General features: G+C 40.6%; 1 long non-coding RNA gene across 1 annotated transcript; it reads left to right on the top strand.

Moving 5' to 3' along the window:
- The first annotated feature begins 291 nt into the window (after positions 1-291).
- Positions 292-14,462, top strand: LOC122464037. Its single transcript, XR_006287878.1, has 3 exons — positions 292-426; positions 9,795-9,797; positions 14,451-14,462. It is a non-coding gene; the product is annotated as an uncharacterized LOC122464037 (long non-coding RNA).
- Positions 14,463-17,441: the final 2,979 nt, after the last annotated feature.

Raw genomic sequence — 17,441 nt, 5'->3', positions numbered from 1 at the left:
ATGACAAAACAATACAGAAGTGAGGATTTCACAACTACATCTATAAAGACATAAGGGTTTCCCAGCTGTGTCTATTGATAAGTGAGTTCTTACCAGACAGAAAACTATCAACCTAAATTTCCTTTTCCATCTTGTAGGCTCTTCCTTTTCTCTGGAGGCGATAGATCGGATCACCTTCCTAACAGCCCCAGATTGACTAGTTTGGAATGTGAGGAGGTGACCGTTCGCTTCCCAGCTTATGGCTGCCTCTGCTGCTTAGCCAAAAGCATTGGCCTAAGAACAGGGCCTCAGACTGTCACAGTGAGAGAAGCCCCTTACACAGATTTTCTTGTATACCTCTGTTACTAGCTAAATGATAAACATATACCTACATTCTTAGAGTATAGGCCTTTACAGGCAGGCCTGAATATCTATATCCTAACACTAGTCATCTGCTCCCTAAATACCACCAGCATTTTTAGGAAATTGCTTGAAATCTTACTGTCTGAAAGTACATATTCAAATAAAAAATATAAGTTAAGCTGCTGCTAATAAGGAGGTATGTAGACTGTTTCCAGCAGGGGTAGTGCAGGTGAACAGCTTCTGCTCTGGTGCTTTAGCAGTGATAGGAGTTATATCACATGTGGTCATTCAGTGTGGTAATCTTTTTCAGCTCTGTTTTATGCCACGTTGTATCACACGGGTTTTGACAACGTTAACTCATATTAAAAACTAGCCGAAAGCCATGTAATGGCATAGCAAGTCATGTGAATTCAGGCTCCGTGGATTACAAGGAATTTTGTGAAGTGTGGTCCCTTAGCCACTAAAAATCTAAATGAATTACTGAAATTGCTAAATTATTAGGAAAATAAATTGGCAGCACTTTACGTTAAACTTCATTTTACAACGTTAAACGGTACAGCTTAATACACCAATACAACTTATTCTACAAGTGGTAGGGTTCTATGGAGCCTCCATACAGCTCTCTCTCTTAGCATATGCACAGCCTGAGCGCAGTTCAGATCCAAACAGTCCCAGCTGAGCAGATCCTTTGGCTACATCTATGACTCCTGAAGAGCAAAGACTCCAGGCAAAACATTCAGAATCTCTGCATGGGTGTTTGTAGGTTTGCAGAAGTTAGAGCTGGCCTAATTTTTTGCAAATGATGGGCCTAATTCTCAGGTCTATTATGCCTCTTTGTGCTTGTGATAGCAGACAGAGGTGGTAAAGAAGGCTTAAGTGGTTACAAGGGGATTTCCCACCAGCATAAGTGCTGGTGCAGAACTGGCGCAGTGGCTGTCTGCTATCCCCCTTTAAGAATACTGGCACAGGGATTGTGATGGAGAGGAAGGGGTATGGCCAGAGTGTTTTACATGTCAGCTGTCCCTGGCTGCTGAACAGCCTCTTGGGATCATAGGAACATGTCGACCACTTACAGTAGCCTTTGTGCTACTCTAACTTACATCGAGGACCTGAACCCAGAACTCAAGGGCTGCAAAAGTAAGAGTAAAGCCATCTTTGCATGACCTCTTTCTGCCATTTCCCCCCAACCCACTCCTTGAGTTCAGCTCAGCTCAGCTCAGCCAAACCTGACAATTGGCAAAAATGTGGTACAGGTTTAGCCCTTTTAGCTGTCTGCAAATCAACTGCTATTCATGTGTTTACCAAACAGCTCATGCAAACAGATTTCTGTCTGGATTTTTTTGCACCTATTCACTATGCTATTCCGTATTTGATCTGTGATTGTCCAAATGGATGATCCTGTCCTTTAGTCTGGCTCTCACAGCTTGCTTTCCCAAACTGTATAGGTAAGCATTAAGTATAATATAAGAGATGAAACTATAGGAAGTTATGTTCTTGGGGCCCAATCCAGTAGTCATTAAGCAGGCAAAACTCTTACTGATTTCACAGGGAGTTTTATTTGCATAAGGATTAGTGGCTCAGGCCTCTTTACAATAATTTATGGCAGACATTAATCCGAGTTGTTTCTCTGGGAATGTGCCATTCTGATAAGCAAGTTAAAGTCGAGAATCTGAGTGGTTTTTAGGGTTGCGAGCTACAACCTGACTGGTACTTTAGCGATTTAGTTTACTTTTGTGATTTCCCTTAACTTGCTCAGCTACCTACAGTTCAAGTGCAGGGTTTTTGACAGACTCAGAGCCAGATCACCAGCTATGCTGTGAGCATATTCGGGGGAGGAAATGTGTGTAATGTGCTCCTTATATCCCTGCACTTGCTACCTGCCACTGGGCTACTACTCTCCCTCCTGCACAGGTGGGTGGACAGAGGCAGGGAGTAGGTAAAAATTTGGCTCTGCCCCGTCTAATGTGCCAGCCAGCTCATCTGAGTCAGTGCAGAGGCTCAAGTAAGCAGTGCCAGGAGATGGGCTGAAACAGCTTACTGCCTCTAGAGAGCAAGGGGGAATAAAAGACCAACTTGTGACTCAGAGTAACCATTCAGTCCCTGGTTTGCTCTAGGTGCAGACATTATAAGATTCCTATCAAAAAGCCTCCAGGTTAGGCTGGTCAGCCTGTAACTGGTGACTACTATTCCTTTAAGAACATAAGAAGGGCCACACTGGGTCAGACCAATGGTCCATCTAGCCCAGTGTCCTGTCTTTCTTTGCTTGCGCACCATAGTTTTCTAAATCTGCGGCGAATGGGGCTGTACCAGATAAAGCAGTTTAAACTTAATTTAAAAGCTTAAAATAGCTAATCCTTGTTTATCTACAGAATGACTGGCTAGTATGTACAATATTTCCTTTCACCCCGCTGCCTAGCACCCACTGCACTATGTTCTGTTACAGTAGCTGTGGCATGCGTTACTTATTGGATAGTTACCATGGTTTCCAAAGGAAGCAGCATGTAATTATTGCATAGAGCTGTTCGGACAGAATTCTGTATGGTACTTTGCAGTAACTCAAATTGAATCTTTTCTGTTTTTTTTTTTTTTTTGTAGGAGGAAGATGAAAGTTTTAAAGGATACCTGATAAAATGCCTGAGGCTAGTGGTATGTGCTGTAGGTATGCTGATTAAAAATACTCTGGGCTCAATGATTCTTACTGTGCCCACGTCAAACTGATGGAGATAAGGAAGTTTTTATCTATTTAGGTTTTTATAAGGTCACCAATCACCATGCTATCTAAGCACCTTCCTCAGAAAGTAACCAAACAATAAGGAGAAGTGAACATGATAGAGCTTCTGTATTTGTAACAATGTTCATGTATAATGAATCTCAACACTGCGTGTTTTAAATGACAGCATCGGTATCTCTGTTTGTACATGCTCAGCAATGAATGTAACATTCCCCTTTTTAGTTTTATACAATACATTGTAAAGAAACAGATCTTAAAATCTGATTTCAATTCTGCCTTCTCTTCTTCCCCCTCTTTGCCTCTGGCTTTTTACTGTAAATTCTCAATTTATTAAAGAGTTGTCATTTTTCTGGCATTTCATCAACAATGCACACATCAGGAAAAGCAGGCAAAAATGTAATTTGTTCATTACCTGCAGGAAAAACTGCCAAATATTTATAGTGTTTATTACTTGGGGATAGATTTTTTGTCAATTTATTTCATTCAAGAGCAGCCACCAGCCCATATAACTGTGCATTAATCTTTTCAGTCCCATTGACAAAATCCGCTACTAATCGATTCCTCACATCTCTTGCTTTCTTATAACCATATGAAGCAACAAAGGTCATAAGTAAGTCACAGAATGAGTGAGCAGTCTGTGAGGAAAGCTGAGATGAGAACATTTTAAACCTCCATAAGTACAAGGTAACCTTCAAGTACTCAAAGCCACTGATGTTATCTGCCAATCAGACCTAAAATAACACAGTTGTGGCCATAATTAACACCTACATGTACTAAAAAGGAATTAAAGTTAAAAAGATGAATGTTAAATAACTGGAACTGATGCTGTATTGAGTTAGCTATTAGGCATTTACATTACACAAATGAGAAGCCAATGTTTAGATCAGAAAAGGGCTGATCGTGAAAGCAGTGTCTCTTTGAGACTGGGAGTTTTAAAAATAAAATACCCAAAATCCCAACAACAAAAGCCAAACTGACATTCATAGTAAATTTTTAGAGGCAGTTGAAATTGCCACAGTTGTAAAATTGTCCTTATTATTAGCACAATAACTTGATTTGTTCAGGATGACAAGTCATAATTTCCTCCAAATTCAGTTAGAGATTTTAACATTCTAGCTGGTGCTTATTAAATTGTAGAATCAGTTTTCACATTGTATCTGATAGGCATGCAGAAATTACATAAAAATGGTAAAAAAAAGAAAAACTACATTTTATATTTCAAGCACATGTATGCATGCTCACACGTAGGCACAAAGCATGAGTCTTTTGCACACACAAGTGATCATTAAGCAATGCAAAAATGTGGGGAGAAAAACTCATCCAAGAATGTGACTGTGTCCAGTCCTTGAAGATCTGTCAGCATCTGAAGAATGTTTCCTGCGGTACGCTTTGAAAGGTAGCTCCTGGAGCATCCAGAGATATGCACAGGGTTCCCTACTTCTCCAATCAAAATACAGGCTTTGATGTTTCAGTGTAACTGCCCTCTTAAAGGTGACTTAAGAGCCTCTGAAATACATATAAAAGATAGCAATTGGAGCACGAAGATATGTCTGAAGAAAAGTTGTCCTCTTTATTGTCCCTCTAATGTTCTTACCATTTAGACATAGGGCTTGTCTACTGTTCATGCACACCACAAGGGTCAACGCAGGCCAATAGTGCACAACATGCTGGTGTAGACTAAAATTTACACCACACTGGTGTGGACTAATGCAAGCCCTTACTGGGTAGACAAGCCCTTACTGTCTGTCTTCCCCTCTATGCAAGAAAAGTTGAAGAATCTGATTCTCCTCTTCTCACACCTGTCTGACACTGGTAAGGAATTCCATTCATTTCAAGAGTTACTTCAAATGTATCTCAGTGTTAGAAGAGAATCAGAAAATTTTTCAGGAATTGGCCCACCCTATCAAAACTTGCATTAAATCTGTATTAATATCGTTAGGATAGTAACAGTGTCTCTCTCTTCTTATTTCTTGGGTTGTAAACTCTTTGGGGCAGAAACTATTATCTGGTTCATCGGTGCTATGGGCACTACTGTAATATGAATATTGAATAATAATGTAACCTCCCTCCTTCCTAAACCTACGTAATTGCAGTACAAGATCCATAATTAATTAAACATGATACCCCTGGATAGAAGGGCTTGAACCTAGGACTTTGGGAGGTTAAAGCACAAGCCTCTATTACCTGAGCTAAAGAACCCAGCTTCTGTAGTTCAAAGGTTATGCTGACTGATAATCATCTAAACTTGGAATAGCCATTGGAGGGGACCAGATAGCCATACTGTTTGAACATGGGTTAGATACTTTTAGTAAGATGAAAGGGAGCCTTGACTGTAGACACTCTGCTTAGTTAAGGTCTTTAAAAATCCCACAATGCCAATTTTGGGCTAGAATGTGATGGGCCCTCCTGTCTCAGTATTTCCCCAGGGGAGCATGTTCTACCTAGTCGGCTGCCAAGAGCCACTGTGTAGGCAGGCCAATAGCTGGGACTTGGGATAGAATAATAATAAAGGGTCGATGGCAGTGGTTCTCAACTGTGGTCCACCGCTTGTTCAGAGAAAGCCCCTGCTTCGCCGGGCCGGTTTGTTTACCTGCCGCATCCTCAGGTTTGGCCGATCGCGGCTCCCACTGGCCGTGGTTTGCTGCTCCAGGCCAATGGGGGCTGCAAAAGGCAGCGCAGGCCGACGGACGTGCTGGCCGCCCTTCCCGCAGCCCCCAGTGGTCTGAAGCGGCGAACCGCGGCCAGTGGGAGCCGCGATCGGCTGAACCTCCGGATGCAGCAGGTAAACAAACTGGCCCAGCGTGCCAGGGGCTTTTCCTGAACAAGCGTGGACCAGAGTTGAGAACCACTGGTCTATGGTATGAAATAAAGATTGTTCAGTTTCTTATCCTCACCACGTAGGGCACCTTGAAGGTGGGGGAGGAGGTATTGCCATGGGCTGCCCCCTTCTACACTTGTTAGTAGAGCAGGCCAAATTCATTGGGCAGCCTGCACAGTTGTTCTTCACACTAGCTGCAGGTGGAGGGGTTGCACAACTGTCTCCCATATAGCTGGGGGAACTGTGCAGCATCCTCCTGCCTCGGCAAATAGCTAAAAACCATAATTTGGTCCTTAAATCAATCTGAAATATTGGGCTAAGTTGTGTGTGTACTAAGTACAGTGTCTGTTGTGGGAGTTGCACAGCTGCAGGGGCAGCGTAGGGAGGAACAATTCCTTCCTAGATCCCTGGAACACAGATGGCACTGGCTTCTGGTTGATTGTTCTCCTTGTGTCCATCCCACTTTGGCACTGCCAGACCTCAGTAACCCTGGCAGTGCACGAGATTAAAGTACAAGTTTGAGATTAAAATATTGCATAACAACAATTGTGATAAGAGTTGTACTAGCCTTGTTTATAAAAAAAAAATGCCTAGTAACAGCGATTACCTGGTATAAGTGTGTCATAGATGGTTATAAACACTTCAATGGCTTATAACCGTCATTGACACCATTTACTGTTGTAAGACGCCCATTGATCTATTAGAGTCTATAATCCTTAAAAATGGATTAACCATTTATTAAAACATTTCTAAATTACCCTTTTTAGAAATTATTTTCAAATGGCACTTTATGTTGAAGTATGACCCCTCTTTTACCTCTTCTACTAAAAATGTAGAAACAAACTTCACCAATCTCTCTAGGCAAAAGAAGGTAAGAAAATTCAATGGACACCATTTGAGTTTTCAAATGAATACCTACTTATGTGGTAAACTCCCACTTCTGAAATGCTGTCTACAAAAATATTAAAGAAGTTGGAAATAAAGGAGTCAGTGAAGGGTCAAGATTAGGAAATCCTCATTTTTCTTGAATACAGGCTATAGTACAGAGAGATTTGGTCAAAAACAATCTGATGACACACGTGGGAAAGGGGTTCTGAGTTAGGAGTGAAGGAGAAAATCTTGGCAATTCTCTGTAATCAGACAAAGGTCACTCAGAGTGATAAGGACCTGTCTGCAGTACAGTTTTTTTACTTTCAAAGGCTTGCTGCAAGCATATTTACTTTAATAGAAAGTCACTGTCAAATTCCCAGAATTTATTTTCTTGGAATTAATAACTTTAATTGCTTTATTACTGATTGGAATGAAAGCCATTTTTGAGTTGCAAGAGATTACAATGCCATCTTCCCTGGACACCAGTGTTTTATTATCTTCTAGATAAGAAAACTGCATCTGAATTACTCCATTTCATGTCACTGCTCTCCTCAGTTTGAAAGACTTTATTAGCAAATAAAGAACATTGCTATAGGAAACAAGACTCATCAATTTTCCAAGATAAAATATTATAAACAGATTTTTATCAGCCTCAAGTAATATAAGACCAAGGGCTATTACACCATACCTAAAATACTGGAAAATATAATGTCAGGAAGAAACAATGGGTTGAAATTAAGAAGCTGGATTTTCCGGAGTTCCCAGTGTCACTAAAATAGGTAAGTAAATTTTTACTCTGCTTGTTGGCACTCCCCAATTTGTAAAGTTTGAGTTTTAAGGGTGAGCTGCAAAACTAGAATGAGTTAAGATGAGAAACATGCACTAGCCTCCACTCCAGCGTTGCCTGCAGAAATAAGTAACCTATGTTTTTAAAAGTATTTCCTCCTCATTCACACTTGAAATTCTCTCGCACTTTGTGATTTGCAGAAAGATCTGTTAGAGTGTGACATAACTGATTACGTCAGCCTAGTGCAATCCATTGAAAACCACTCTGCTTTGATTTATACCTAATCTGTTTAGTTCCTAAAATAGAGAAAAGGAGTGATGTGATGAATAGCAATGGACAAACAACATACTCTGTCCTAATGTTCAGATAATATGATTATTTTGCATATAGAAGCCCCTTTCCCTTTCCAAGAGATTCTCTCCCCTACCCAGGACTATCACAAACTCCAAGACTTCCTCTCACCTGTGGTAGCTTCTGGGGGAAAGTGTGAAAGAGTGGCCTGTAACAGCTCCTCTGCACTTCAGGTAGCCACTACTTGGCTCTCCAGAGCATGCCAGGTGGTTGTTTTTCCTAGCAGCAATCCTTACGGGAACAACTAGTGATAGCCTCAGCCCCACTCCCAGATCTTTGGTATGGTGGGGAGGCAGGGGCTGGAAACTAAATGATGCCACAGTAAAGCTTTTCTTACTTATAGTCACTAGTAAAGTAATGCTGCAGGAAAGTCTCCGTCCATACTGCTGCACTGAGTCCGCAGACAGCCTGAGATGGAAAGGAGGCTACAAAGAGGCATCCTGCAGCTAAGGAAATACCCGGGTTTCCCTAGCAACAGGTTGAAATCTTAGAATTACAGGGAATCCATGGGGTTTCCCTAGCTACAGACAGTCACTAAGCAGCGTAGAGCATCATTAAGCTCCAGGCTGGCAGTACAGCAGCACACAGAAGCTTTTCTTATTTCTGTTGCTGCAATATGGGGGTATGATTAGGCAGCCACTCAGCCTTCCTTGGAGTCTTTTCTATGGAATAGGGAGCCTGCAGCCACCACAGGTGGCTCTCTGGAAATGCCTGCTGAGAGAAGTGGCCACCCGCTACCCCCAATGACAAATTTTGAAGAACAGTGAGCTGACACGACAAGCTGGGAGGATGTACAAGAGGTCACCAAACTATCAAAGGTGAGGGAGATCCCTGTACATGTGGGGGGAGGAGGGGGGAGCAGGAGGGCAGTTCCTGGGAAAGAGGATGGAGAAATTTCTAGGGAGCTGCTTGCTGGGATCAAAGGGTGATCCCTCTAGATCAAAGTGAAAACAAGTTAATATTAATAATGTGTGTTGTCTCCACCCAGATATGGATTATGCTCTGTAATACAGCATTCTTCTAGTATGAACTAAATTGCGTGTCTGACAGTGGTAGCCACTGTTTTAACTCCAAATTGTACATCTGGAGTGGTTTCCAATAAACTTCGTATTTTATAAAAACCAAGTTCAAAGTCTTGGTCCTAGTCGCTGAGGCCCGTAATGGTTTGGGGCCTACCTCTGCTGTAAGGAGTGCCTTATTGTTCACACTCCACAAGTCCATGCACCTTGTGACCAAGATAAAACTCTCAGGTGGTGGGAGGACTACAGCTGTGGCATTCATTGCCAGAGGAAATCAGGTGTGCGGTGAAGGAAACTGTATAACTTTGCTGATACTGAACTGGTCGGCCTTACATTTCAGTGTGACCTTCCCTCACTGAAATGATTTCCTTTTGAAAAACAAACAAACCTGAAACAATGGGAAGGGATACTGTCAGATTTATATACCTGTTGCTTAACAATAAAGATCCTTAAAAACTTAAATACTGTTATTTGGACCCCACTGTGCCTATATGATTCCTTCATATTATGTTTGTGTAAAGAGTAAAGGACACACAACCCTCATTCTAAAGTGTAAGTTGTTTAAGTGTAGTTGATTTGGCATTTCCTGCCAGTGCAAAAATCTGTAATTGCAAAGGAAATAGTGTGTAACCCTGGCTTGTTCCCCTGTAATACTTAACTGGAGATGACTTATTCCACAGCATCCAGTCTACTATAAAGCATAGTTATTAAATGTACAAATTGAATACACTGGTGGCTCCCCAAGCTTTTCTGGAATCTCTAACATGAAGCTCCATGCATGTCCTCAATAGCCTTTTCTGCATCAGATGATAGCTGCCAAAGATCTAGCTTCTTTTTTTAACTCCCTCAGAATGTGCATTACTATGCAAATTAGAGCTTGTCTCCAAGTGGTAAGTTTGTAATCAGAATTGAATAAAAAAGTCTATTGTCATAAAGTAGGATCCTTCTGAAGTTTCCAGTAATTGCCCTGTGTGCACACTACTGGCATGACCTGAAAGGCCCCTAGCTTGTGTTAACATAGTCCTGTTTGAAAGAGGACTAAGTTCATGTGAACTCGTTACTCTGTCAGTACAGGGCAGTTAGAGCACAACTTTTTGGGGCACTCTGTAATTCACACTCCCATAGTCCATACTATGGCACCATGTAAACATAGCCTAACACGCCTGATGTTGGGATCTGGCTGCATAGAGATACTTGGTTGTAATTGGACTAATGGCAATGAGAATCACCCTGTTGGGAAATGGGAAATCGGTGTTGCTCCCAACAGAGTTGACTGGTTTGCACTGCTTCCTGTAAGAACATTACATTTACTATGACTTATTTGAGGACCTACTATTAAAATGTAAAATCACTAAACAAATGGCTTAACCCACAACAAGATATGTAGCTAACAAGGTTGTGCTAATTCTTTACCACATTTATTTGTTTATATCCTATAGCCCAGTCTCTAACTTCCCTTCTATTTGTATCTTTTAGCCCCTGGCCAGAGATTACCTATGTATGTTCAATGCCTAGCAGAGTAGGGTTTTCAGTTCTAAGTAGGCTCCATTTTCCCCATGTGATTTGCTACCATAATGTGTGTGTATATTTACTACCATAATATAATGTATATGATAGACACAATAAATAGTAAGAATAAAGTAGACTAGGGGTGGGACTTTTACCATTGACATTCATGGGAACAGAATTTTGACCAACTTTGAACACTTCTGAAAAGCCCACCTATTCTTTCTTAATATTGTTTACAATGTATTTGTGTCATGAACCCACATAAAGATATGAGCTAAAATTGCAGTTGTATGATGAATTAGGGCTTTGCTTTGAAATACGAGTCTCTAAGGTCTTCCCCCTCTTTGCCCTTTTTGTTTAAAGGGGAGGCAATGTTGCTTTAAGATGTACTTTAATTAGAAAGTGCGGAAGGTGAAGAAAAGGGAAAGGTCCCAGGTGGATTTGATTTCCAGCACAGCATCAAGTGCTTTGTAGTGGTTAAAGGTTTTTTAGGTCTTATCTGTAATGTAGAAGATGTTCTATATATTGTACATATAGAATACATTGTATATGTATTTTGACGTCGTTTTAATACATAAAATGCTATATATTAAGGCTATTGATTACACCTTTTTTTTTTTTTAAAAAAAAGAGCTCTTGTACTTTTGGGAGAGACTGCATGGCTGCTACCTGTGTTATACTTGCTAAGAGAACAAACAAGGTCTTATCTCTCAATTTTTGTTATTCCTTGCAACTTTAGGGGAACAGTGTACTTATCTGAATGAAGAATGTTGCTCCACCTCTTCCAAATCTAAACTCTGCATGAAATCCTGGCTCCCATGAAGTCAATGGCAAAATTCCCCTTGATTTCAGTGGGACCCGGATGCCAGAAGAATGGACTATACGTAAAGGTAAATGCCCTTGTAAATGACCCCTTTAAAAATAAATAGAGGATTTAGAGTTTTCAACTGGATTAAAAATGTTACAAGCTTGAGAGAATCTAGGAGTCAATTAAGGCCAAAATAGTCAAACCTGGGTGTCTAAAGTTAGGCACCTAAAAAAAAAAAAAGGGGGGGGGGTGACTAGATTTTCAGAAATAAATATTCACAAGCTCTATTAAAATCAGTGGGTGTCAGACATCATCTGAGTCTTAGATAACCAAACATGGATTTAAGTGCCTAATTAGACACTACCTTTGAACATTTTAGCCTCATTGCTTCAAAGACAATGCTCTCAGATCTGTGCCGTTATAGTTCTGGAATATTAGTTAAAACTCTGAAGTGTCTTTTCTGAAAAAAAAATCTTAGTAATAAACATGTTAAAAGGACCTAAGAATAGCCACATTTGACAGGCTATCTCCTATTTAAATATAGATCTTAGGAATATTTATCTCAGGTTCCCAATACGTCAGCTTAGCAGAAACGTTCTGAGGATCAGACAGGAGGCACAATGTGTGGGTAGAAGGAAAATATTTTCCAACTCTCAAGCTCCCAGATCTTTCACTATGATCATGAAGTTGATAGAATCACCTTTATGTGCTTTGAAGAATACAGCTATTTTATTGGATCCCATCAGGATCACAGATGAAACTTTACCTAACTTTCACATTCGGACAGTATGATATTATTAACAGACTCAGATTTTATAACAAATAAAACCCCCTTAATTAGGACTTCATCTCGTGATAGAGCTAAGATTCACAAGACATTTATTAGCCTTATAATTTCACTCCCCATGGGAAAGGATTGTCTCTTTTTGTCAAGAAGTGATGACAAAAGTATAAGCATAATAGCAATGGCATCTTTACCTCTGTTTGCAATGGTAACTGTGCTTTAAAGGAACAGAGGCCTTTTACAAAAAAGGAAACTAAGTAGTCTGGTGCCAATAGCTGGGAGACATGAAACCTAATGGTAATACCCTCTGCATTCATTTCTTCCTTGTGTACTTGTGGAGATGGGTTTTTTAAATCCTCATGTGAGGAATTCCATTTAAGAATAGCAATAGAAAATGACCCAAACCTAGGCTCTGGGAACTCACTGCATCTTTTCTCTCTCAGCTCTGGCAGTGCCACTAGAAACTCCATCCCCAAGAAAAAAGAAAAGACCTTGGGAGGTGGAGCGGTGTCTAAAATCTGGATCTGAACTTATAGTTGATCTCATATCCACTAAGATATGTAACCATCCACTTTAATTTGTGGATGCCCATGTCTTATATGAAAATAACTAAAAACAAAATGACCATTGAATAATGCCTTTTGCATGTTCAAACATCAATGTGTATAGCTAAAAAAAACCCTTCAAATCCCACATTTGATGCAATAGCATACAAATGAACAGCTACCTAAACCTCCAAGCAACCACATTGAAAAATAAACTTTCTCAAGCCTAGCCCTGAAAGATGACAGACAAGCAATTTGATGTGCAACCAGGGGGTTGGGAGGACCATTTCAAATTCATGGGTCCTCAGTGGAGATGGGCCCAAGTCCTGTGTTCTCAAGATTATAATGTAAGACCATCTCAGTTAAGTACCATGGATTAGATGGGCATGCCAGATACACCCATGCAAACTAAATGTGTCTTGCAGCATTTCAAATTCAAGGAGAGAACATGTATGCCTTAATAAGCAGGAAGACCATACTCTTATATTGAACAAGATAACCAGCCAGTCTGACAGATTGATCAGTATTTTACAGAAAAAGATAATGTGGTTGCTGAGTAGTGCTGTGGGTTGGGGGCATTCTCCTTATGTAGCTGAGGCCTGGCCTCACATGAGTAATTAACATGTAAAAGGAGGCCTTATTTCTTGGAGGACAGAGTTAGGGAGATAAACTGATCATTAGGCTGAAGTAAATAGGTTAGTAGGTTAAAAAGACAATGCCTGAGCCTGTTAAGATAAGAGGGAGAACTCCCAGGGAACCATTTACTAATGGACAAGATAAGTTACTAATGTAAAGAGGAGTTTGAGCATGGACAGAGCATGCTGCACAGAGATTGTTTCCTGCAAAGTGACCAATCCAATCCAAAAATGGGTGATGTAATGTATAATAAATGCAATGATATATGTATATGAAGGGAGAGCGTGTCTGTGTAACTTTGAAGATATGGTATACCCACCTGCTATGCTTGAGTCTGATCAACTCAATGTAGTTTTACTGTATGCATGAGTGATGAAATCTGGACTCAAACTGAGCTTTTTGGATCCCAGAGAACTGGATGAAGTGTTGTCCCAGAACTGAACATGGTGTTCTGGATAAGCTGAGTGGAAAAGGTCTCAGAACTCAGGAGATCTATTTGAATTTTGAGCCACCATTTTAGAAAATGTTCTTTGTGTCACTGTTATTCTATCTGGAGTTTAGAATAACAAAACTTTAATTTTGACCTTTTAGGTCCGTCTTTGTTTACAGCTGGAGTAGAACAAAATAAACTAAAATCTCTACCTGTTTCTGACATCTCCACCATGGATGTCTAGCCATCAGCTCAAGCTCTTAATCTTCTTCCCCCAAGCTGTCCCCACTACCTTCATTCTTTTTCATTGAGTGGACAACACCACAATCCTGCCTTGTCACTCTGCCCCATGACATCTTCAACTTGGACCTCTCTAGGTTCTCACATCCAGGCTATGCTTAAGTCTTGTAGATTCTTTCTGCATAACATCTCTAAGATATATGGCCCTTTCTATCCACCCACACAGCTAAAATTCTCATCTCGCAATTTGATTACTGCAACATCCTTCTCTCTGGCCCTGACAACTGCAATTTTGCCTGCAAGTAGCCATTCTGAATGCAGCTGCATGCGAATAGCCATTCTGAATGCTGCTACAAAGATAATTTTCCTAGCCTACTGCTTTGACCTTGTCACCCTCTCTTTGCATTCCTCCAATGACTCCCTCTTCTCTCACATCAAATATAAGCTACTTCACTTTCAAGACCTCTCATGGCTTACTCCCAGCCTACCTGTCCTCTCCCTTTCTGTACTGAAAGATAGACTCCCACCTCTGAATGGCTCTTGATGCATCCATAGCCCACTTGTTAAATTTTCACACAAGCACATTCTTGCTTTCTCCCATGATGCTGCTGCTCATGCCTGGGAGGAGCTTCCCATAAATCCCCATAAAACTAACACATGCTCAAACTCTCCTCTGCTGTGATGCCTACAAAAAACTTTCACACTTTTAGGCTGATGGTAGGCTGAGACCACTATCATGCTGACCAATATTATCTTACTGTTTTCTTTACTCCATCCTATGTCTCTCCACCTGTCTCCTCTTGTCTTCTACTTACATTATAAGCTCTTTGGGATGGGGAATGACTTTTCCCCCTGTGTTTGTACAGTGCCTAGCACAAAATATCGATGCTGTATCTACTCCTGAGATTTCCTGTCTCCCACATGTGAAAACCAGCGTTGGGTCCATATTTATCCACGTTATTAAGTCAAAGTATTTTGTATGACAGCTGTACCAGCTAAGGCTGCGCTCATGGTAATCAAATCTCATTCCTTGCCTAGAGAAGCTACCTTACTGATCAAACTGTTATAAGTTTTAGTATATGGAAGTGTTTGCTTCTCAGTCTCTTGTCCCTGTCAGCTCAGGACTCTCTTAATTTAAGTTGTGACTAGCTCCACCTTTATCTCTTATCTTATTTCTGCTAATGTTGCCCCATTGTCCCCTTTACCCTACCAGCCTCACTATCCCCTTCATTTTTCAGTCCCACTCTCATGCTCATGTCTCCTTCCATGTTGCTCCCTTGCCTGGAATGATCTTCGCTCCCTGGGGCTTATTGGTGCTATGATGATACAAATAATAAATAATGCTTGGATTTTTCCCGTCTCCTTTCATCACTTTCCAAAGTGCCTGTGGTTGCATGGAGGCTGTAATCTTCCTTAACTGGAAGCTAGCCATCTGAGAATTGGCAAGTCCTTTTGAATGTCTGGCCATCATCTTGTTGCTTTCAGGCATCTGCAGTATGAATAAACCAAACTTCCTGGCAAATCTTAACTGCCTTATGTTCAAGAACAATCAAAGTCTCAAGAGAATAGCTGTTGCAGTAGAACATAACATACAACCCACTTACATCTACTAAATGTGAATTTATAAATGCCTGTTTTCCTTGGTAAAGCCCAAAGGGTCATTGCTCCCGTCACAAAGGGGAGACTAGCTATAATTTATTGCATCTAGCTGAAAAAGAGACTTATGTATGCTGGTTAAGAATTCTACTTGTTTTCTTGATTGAAATATGTCATTCATGGACCAATGCTTCCAAATCTGTCTCCCTATGTTGACTTTACATTTATGGGGCTTATCTTGAAAATTGCTTACAAACTGTTATGGGTAGAACATATCCCAGCCTGGGACAGCCAAGAAAATGTACTTAGATTTCAGCAAGTGTCTTGTTAACTTTCCTTTTAAGGAAGGGCCATAAGCAAAATGGTTCAACTGGAGGTATTGAGAGATTATTTCTAAGGCCTATGTATTTCTGAAAGAAACTAGCTTCCTTAAAACAACTGAGATTCTTCTCACTCCTAGACGGTCAGGGCCTTCTCTTGGTATCTGTGGGGTTTCGTTTCCCTACAATCAGCATGATCTCTTGATGAATGGGGGAGGAAAAGTGAACTGATATATTAGGCTACAGATTGGCTATTGAATTCTGTGAATGGAATTTCCTCCAAGATCCATTCTACACATTCCTTTCCCCCCTTAGCTACTGTAGGTGGATGGATACCATGGTTTTCTGTATAGCTTCGTAATCTTTTTTTCTTTTTGTTCAGACATTTTAGTGGATTAAGGGTGGCTGTTTTATACTAGAAGGCTCATTGGACCTTGAAACTAGGCTATTCAGACCTCTTCAGGGAGAGCCTTAATGGGTTTGGGAGAAAAGACCCCACATATATAGACTAGCATCCACTCAAGGTCTCCTCCCTGTCTCTTGCCTTTTCCAAAAGTAATGTCACCATTTTGTAGGACATTGGTGGTTCTGCTAGACTAAAACTTCCCGGCCTCTGAATTTAGATGCAGCTTTATTCAGCCTTTTGTTGTGCCGAGGAATTACGTTAAAAATAATTTAGTGGCTAGCTTTAATGTCTTTTATACCCAATAGGTGTCCTGTGTGGATTTTAGATCTTGAGGAATAGTCCAACATGTCACATTATCTTTTCTCTTTTTGCTGATAGTCTTCACTATTGTGACCACCACTGGTTTTGTCTTACCTTGTTGGTTGAGACTTCCCAATTTATCATCATAAAAGTATTTCAAAAAGAAAAGGAGTACTTGTGGCACCTTAGAGACTAACACATTTATCTGAGCATAAGCTTTCGTGAGCTACAGCTCACTTCATCGGATGAAGAGAGCTGTAGCTCACAAAAGCTTATGGTCAAATAAATGTGTTAGTTTCTTAGGTGCCACAAGTACTCCTTTTCTTTTCGTGAATACAGACTAACACGGCTGCTACTCTGAAAAATATTTCAATTGTTTCTGGTTTGACTTCACTTCTGCTTCCATTTTCAGATCTGGCTGTTTTGAATTTTTGGTCTGTAAATGAAGCAACAGAAACTTGAATGTAGGTGCTTACATCTAAAGTTAATTACAGCTATTTCGCTTCACACATCCTGTGTTCTTTGGTATAGTGACAGATTTCTAGATGTGGAATAGTTTCATTGGTTAGGCTTCGTTGTTAGGTATAATGCTGATTGTTGCTGAGATCAGAAATGGATAAGTGAGGAAAAGGGCTAGTCTCTGTTACCTGGATTAGATGCTAACAGCCTCTAGTGGCATTGCACTCATTAAGAAGATGTCTCAAGGGTGGAGGGGGGAGACAAAAATAATGTCTGGTTTGGCCTCTAACAAGCTAAAGAAAAACATTTGAGGATAACATCCTGAGTTGGAGAGACTTGCATGTAACCATTGACCTTAGCATGCTGAGTTCTGACCTGCTTGTCATGCTGTGAGGGGCTTTGATATAATAATGTTGAGCACAGTATAAGAAGTTAAATAGTGGAGACATCACCCGTGCAGTAGGAATTGCATGATTGTGTATCTCTGAAA

This window comes from Chelonia mydas, chromosome 1, assembly GCF_015237465.2.
Source record: "Chelonia mydas isolate rCheMyd1 chromosome 1, rCheMyd1.pri.v2, whole genome shotgun sequence".
Taxonomy (NCBI): Eukaryota; Metazoa; Chordata; order Testudines; family Cheloniidae; genus Chelonia; species Chelonia mydas.
Note: the sequence above shows the minus strand (reverse complement) of the source record. Positions and strands in the feature narration are given on the sequence as shown.